Consider the following 6,627-nt stretch of genomic DNA (forward strand, 5'->3'; position numbering starts at 1 on the left):
CAAGAACAGTGTCTTTGTTTTTTATTTTTCCGAGATGGAGTCTTGCTCTGTCTGCCCAGGCTGGAGTGCAATGACGTGATCTCAGCTTACTGCAACCTCTGCCTCCTGGGTTCAAGCAATTCTCCTGCCTCAGCCTCCCGAGTAGCTGGGATTACAGACGCCCGCCACCACGTCTGGCTAATTTTTGTATTTTTAGTAGAGACGGGGTTCCATGTGAGCCAGGCTGGTCTCGAATTCCTGACCCCGTGACAGTGTCTCTTCTTTCTGTATCCCTGTGCCTAGTACGCTGTCTGGCAAGCGGTAGATCCTTAAAAGTATTTTTGATGGATGAATGAATGAGGTGAATGCAAGCGAACCATGACTGTCCCCATATAGGATATCACAGTTAACTGTTTACTCTACTTAAACCCCACCTACATCCCCAAATAATTTAAACATAATACCACATAAAAATAATATAACAGAATTACACTTGATCTTAGCCAAAAGGCCGAGAAGTGATTATAACAGAATTAAGTTAAATTTCAAGGGAAGAAAGAAGAGACACACTGTCTCCTGGATATTTCCCCCAACACACACAAAGAACACTTAGTTTTGTCACTGCATATCAACATCAATGACACCCTCCAGTATCATCATGGTTGAGCCCCTCACGGCGGCTACTGAGTAGTTGCACTCACCTTGGTCCCTTTCTCCTGCTTTCCCAGTGACCCTTTAGAGATCTGCATAGATTTTCCCTCAGAGATTCCTCTAGGGGAAGTGTAAGGGTGTCTTTTTTTTTGAGACAGAGTTTCACTCTTGTCACTCAGGCTGGAGTGCAGTGGCATTATCTTGGCTCACTGCAACCTTTACCTCCCGGGTTCAAGCGATTTTCCCACCTCAGCCTCCCAAGTAGCTGGGAGTACAGGCGCACGCCACCACGCCTGGCTTTTTTTCTATTTTTTGGTAGAGACACGAGTTTCACCCTGTTGGCCAGGCTGGTCTGGAACTCCTGAACTCAAGTGATCCACCCACCTCAGCCTCCCAGAGTGCTGGGATCACAGGCATGAGCCATCATACCCAGCTGGGAGTCTTGTATAAAGGATATGAAGATAGAAAGGATATAACCTTTCTATGAGGCTTTAGGACCATTCAGATGCAGAGTGAGTAGGCACACACTGCCCATATTTCACCTGAGCTCCCCATAATAGGAGACCAAAATCATCTTGGGAAGCTGGCACCAGAAGAGACTTATAAGTTGTCCTGGGGTGCCGAGAAGCTCTGTTCAGGTTCCCTTACCCTCTGAATCATCACATGCAACTGCAGTATCACATGGCAATTTGTTTTCCACAACCAGATGCTGAGACAAGTGGGCAGGAGGCAGGGCCTGTGGGAGAATGCAGGTCCAGGGACCGAGCTCCCTCCAGAGCCAAGAAGGTGCCACACCTCAGTGTTGTCCCCACAGTTGGGAGCCAGATTCTCTCACTGGCTTCTGTGGGGTCTTAAGGAGATAAATACTATAAAGCAGTTAGAACAATTGGAAGTTTGTTTTTTATTTTTATTTTTGAGATGGAGCCTCACTCTGTTGCCCTGGCTGGAGTGCAGTGGTGTGATCTCTGCTCACCGCAACCTCCGCCTCTCACTGGGTTCAAGCAATTCTCCTGCCTCAGCCTCTGGAGTAGCTGGGATTACAGGTGCCCGCCACCACACCTGGCTAATTTTTGTATTTTTAATAGAGAGGGTGTTTTGCCATATTGGCCAGGCTGGTCTCAAACTCCTGACTTCAAGTGATCCTCCCGCTTCGGCCTCCCAAAGTGCTGGGATTACAGGCATGAGCCACTGTGCCTGGCCTGGAAGTTTATTTTTAATTTAGTTTCCTATTTAATTCAATTAGATTTTATTTATTTATTTTTTTCAAGACAGTGTCTTGTTCTGTAACCCAGGCTTATGCAGTGGCACAATCATTGCTCACTGCAGCTTTGACCTTTGGGGCTCAAGCAATCTTCCCACCTCAGCCTCCTAAGTTCCTGGAACTACAGGCATGCGACACCATGCCTGGCTAATTTTTAAGAAATCTTTTGTAGAGATGAAGTCTCACCATATTGCCTAGGCTGGTCTCAAACTCCTGAACTCAAGCAGTCCTCCCCACTTTGCCTCCCAAAGTATTGGGATTACAGTAAGACACTGTGCCTGGCCCTAGATGAGAAATAGAGCTTTTAGCAACATTTCTGCTACAAGAGTAGTATTTGCAGAGGAGTGAAGTGAAGTTTAATCTTGTATTGCCAAAAGCTATGATTTATCTGTTAAGATGCTTTTGATTGAAAGTAACTGTATTAGGGTTCTCTAGAGGGACAGAACTAATGGGATATATGTATATATGAAGGGGAGTTTATTAAGGAGAATTGACTTACACAATCAAAAGTCCCACAATGAGTAGTCTGCAAGTTAAGGAGCAAGGAAGCCAGTGGTGGATCAGTTCAAGTCCCAAAACCTCACAAGTATGGAAGCTGACAGTGAAGCCTTCAGTCTGTGGCCAAAGGGCCGAGAGCTCCTGGCAAACCACTAGTGTAAGTCCAAGAGTCCAAAAGCTGAAGAACTTGGAGTCTGATGTTCAAGGGCAGGAAGTATCCAGCATGAGAGAAAGATGAAGGCCGGAAGACTCAGCAAGTCAAGTCTTTCTACGTTCTTCTGCCTGTTTCATTCTAGCCACGCTGGCTGCTGATTAGACCCAAGATGAGGGTGGGTCTGTCTCTCCCAGTCCACTAACTTAAGTGTTAATCTCTGTTGGCAACACCCTCGTAGACACACCCAGGAACAGTACTTGGCATCCTTCAATCCAATCAAGTTGACACTCAATATTAACCATCACAGTAACAAACTCCAAATCAAACCAATTTGAACAATAAGGAAATTTGTTATATCACATAGCAGAAAGAAAAGAGGTACAGTAAGTTCCAGAGTTGTTGATTCAACAGCTCAAAGATGTCACCAATGATCCAAGACCTCTCTGCTCTCCCATCTTAAGTAGCCTCACCCTGGGGCTGGGAGTGAGATGGCTGTAGTGGTCCCAGCCTCACATCCAGACCTAAAATCCAGAGGGAAATGACAAACTACCTCTTCCTGTGGTTTCTTTTAGGAGAGGAAACTTTCCCCAAAAGTGCCCTCATCAGATTTTTTTTTTTGAGACAGAGTCTCTCTCTGTCTCTCAGGCTGGAGTGCAGTGGTGCAATCTCAGCTCACTGCAACCTCCACCTCCCGGGTTCGGGTGATTCTCCTGCCTCAGCCTCCTGAGTAGCTGGGATTACAGGCGTGTGCCACCGTGCCCGACTAATTTTTGTATTTTTAGTAGAGACGGGGTTTCACCGTGTTGGCCAGGCTGGTCTCAAACTCCTGACCTCAGGTGATCTGCCCACCTGCCTCAGCCTCCCAAAGTGCTGGGATTACAGAAGTGAGCCACTGTGCCCGGCCACTCATCAGATTTTATCTAACATTTCATCATCTAGAATAGGGTCACAGCTTAAGCTAAATTATGCTCTAGTAGGAAATAATCCTCAACTCTCAGCAGTTTCAGACTGCAAAGGTGTGTTTCTTGCTTCATGCAAAGTATGTTGTGGTTCCAGAGACTCTCTGGGGCAGCTTGCTCCGTGAGTTGGCTGGCTCAGAAATCTTGTGGACACCTGCATCTCCATTCTTCCACATTCCTTATGGCAGAGGGAGAGTAGCAGAGGGTCTTGCACAACTGTTTAATGCTGAATCCCTAAGTGATACTTTTCACTTTCGTTCATGGCTTATTAGTCATATGGCCCCATTCAATTGCAAGTATATGGAGAAGTATTGTCTTCCTATGTCCTAAGGAGGAACAGTAGAATCAGATGTGGAGGACACTGGAAAGTCTCCACCACCATGCCTAATCCTGACCAGTCACCCGAGAAGGTGGTGGTAGCAGGGCAGTGGAATAAGATAAGGCTAATCTTCTAAGGTGGGATGAATGTTGAGGAGTAAATCATAAATCCACTCCAGGTGGTCTGACAATTAAGAAAACAAATATAAACCTTTTAGATCTTAGAAGATGACACAAATTAAAGAGTAGTTTACTCTATATTGCTTATGTATTGATTATCCAATCTTTGATTTGATCATCAGAAAAAAGAAGAATGACAAATCCAGTTACCTGGGTTAGATCTTACCTAAACACACTACCACTCTCCACCTGAAAAGTCCCTTCTGCCTAAACAATTTGAATTTGGAGACACAGGTGTTTCATACAATTTCAGGGTTCATTTTATTTGCACATCACAGTTGAACATTTAAAGGTTCGTAAAATGGTTTTTGATCCTGCAGAACAATCTTTATTAAGTTAAAATTCTATTCAATCTCTAGCAACCAAATTCAGTCTCAAATATGAGGAAGAAGTTTATGGGCAGCTTTTGGAAACTCTTTTCCTACAAAACCAAACACAGGACGCTATTTTTTAAAAAAGGATTTCTCATGGCCTCTCAATTTCTCAAAATGAAACCCGGCTTCTTCTTCTCTAAAAGGTAGACTCTGCCACATGCCACATTTGAAAAAAGCTTTTTTTTTTTTTTGGTCTTGGCCATCCAGTGACCAGCTGCATCAAAATTCCCTGGAGAATTATAAACGTTCCTTCCTCACCACCACCACCACCACCACCACACACACACACACACACACACACACACACACACACACACACAGAGTAAATAAATAAATATAAATAGAAGAAGCTGGAGCCTAGAGATTCTGCTTGAGTGGCTCCAGTATGTGGCTCAGGAAGCTACACTTTTAAAAAGCCTCTCAAATAATCATGATGTGCTGCTGGTTTTACATCACAGTTGTCTGTCAACAGGTAAAGGGCCTCCTATTGACAGTTATTTTCTTCACCTGATGGTTAGTTTATCTAACAAGTCATGGCTCTCATTAGGTTGTTAGGGCAACAGAGTGATCTTTATTGAGCCTAATAGAATAATAAATCCAGCTGGTGTCACTTTATTGTATGTAAGTCTAGGTGTTTGTTTCTTGACACTATTCTGACGGGTCAGATGATATTTCTGAAGGAAAAACAGATCCTTCCTTCTGGTTTGACTTTGTATAGAATGAATTTTAATGTAACTGAGCCCACCTTTAGTATAGCTTTTTCTCATTATAAATAGAAGTGGTTGCCAGTATTCTTGCTTGCCTTTTAAAGTAGCAAACATTTAGTGATAAAAACCTTGTTCTGTTCTCTGTATGTCAGTTTATTCATCTGTAGAGACAATAATAGCATCTATTTATTACAAGCAATTGTTAAAATTAAAGACAGGCTGGGCGCGGTGGCTCCCGCCTGCAATCCCAGCACTCTGGGAGGCCAAGGTGGGCAGATCACCTGCGGTCAGGAGTTTGAGACCAGCCTGGCCAACATGGTGAAACTCCATCTCTACTAAAAATACAAAAATTAGCTGGGCGTGGTGGCAGGTGCCTGTAATCCCAGCTACTCGGGAGGCTGAGGCAGGAGAATCACTTGAACCCAGGAGGTGGAGGTTGTAGTGAACAGAGAATGCACCACTGCACACCAGCTTGGGTGACAAGAGTGAGACTCCATCTCAAAAACAAAACAAAACAAAACAAAAAGGACAGAACAGAGTACCTGGAAATAGACCCACATACAAATATATCCAGTCGAATTTTGACAAAGATGCAAAAGAAATTCAATAGAAGAAAGAGAGCCTTTTCAACAAATGGTGCTAAAGCAATTAGACATCCGTAGGCTGTTCCTTATATAAAAATTAATTCTAAATAGATCACAAACTTAATAAATGTACATGGGAAAACTTCTAGAAAAATATAGGAGAAAATCTTTAGGATCTAGGACTAGGCAAAGAATTCTTACACTTGACACCAAAAGCATGATCTCTTAAAAAAAAAAAAGATAAATTGTACTCAATCAAAATTTAAATTTTTGTTCTACATAAGACCCTATTAAGAAGATGAAAAAACAAGCCACAGAGTTGGAGAAACTATTGCAAATCTCTTATCCTATAGAGGATATGTAATATTCTAGTATCTAGAATAGAAAAAGAACTTTCAAAACTTCACAGTGAAAGCAAACAAACAAAAAAATAAACAAAAAAACCTTCACCAAAAAGGAGAACATTACGATAGAAAATGGGCAAAAGACATGAGGAAACATTTCATCATACAGGATACACAATCATCAAACAGGATACACAAATGATAAACAAGCACATGAAAAGATATTCAACATCAGCTATTAGGGAAATGTAAAATAAAACCACAGTGAAATATCAGTATATACCTATCAGAATGACTGAAATAAAAAATAGTGACAACACCAAATGCTGGTGAGGATGTGGAGAAACTGGACAGATCAGACATTGCTACTGGGCATGTAAAACAATTTGGCAGTTGCTCAAGAACTTAAACATGCAACTATGATACAACCCGATAGTTGTATTCTTGGGCATTTATCCTAGGGAAGCGAATACTTACATTCACACATGAACCTGTACACAAATGTTTACAGAAGCTTTATTTATATAGTCAAAAACTGGAACAGGTGGATGGTTAAACTGTGGTACTTCTGGACCATGGAATGCTTCAGCAATAAAGAGGAATGAACTATTGATACAT

General features: G+C 42.5%; 1 pseudogene; it reads right to left on the reverse strand.

The window, feature by feature from the left end:
• Window positions 1-330: 330 nt before the first annotated feature.
• On the reverse strand, window positions 331-502 carry LOC112205516 (U2 spliceosomal RNA; annotated as a pseudogene).
• Window positions 503-6,627: the final 6,125 nt, after the last annotated feature.

This window comes from Pan troglodytes, chromosome 15, assembly GCF_028858775.2.
Source record: "Pan troglodytes isolate AG18354 chromosome 15, NHGRI_mPanTro3-v2.0_pri, whole genome shotgun sequence".
Taxonomy (NCBI): domain Eukaryota; kingdom Metazoa; phylum Chordata; class Mammalia; order Primates; family Hominidae; genus Pan; species Pan troglodytes.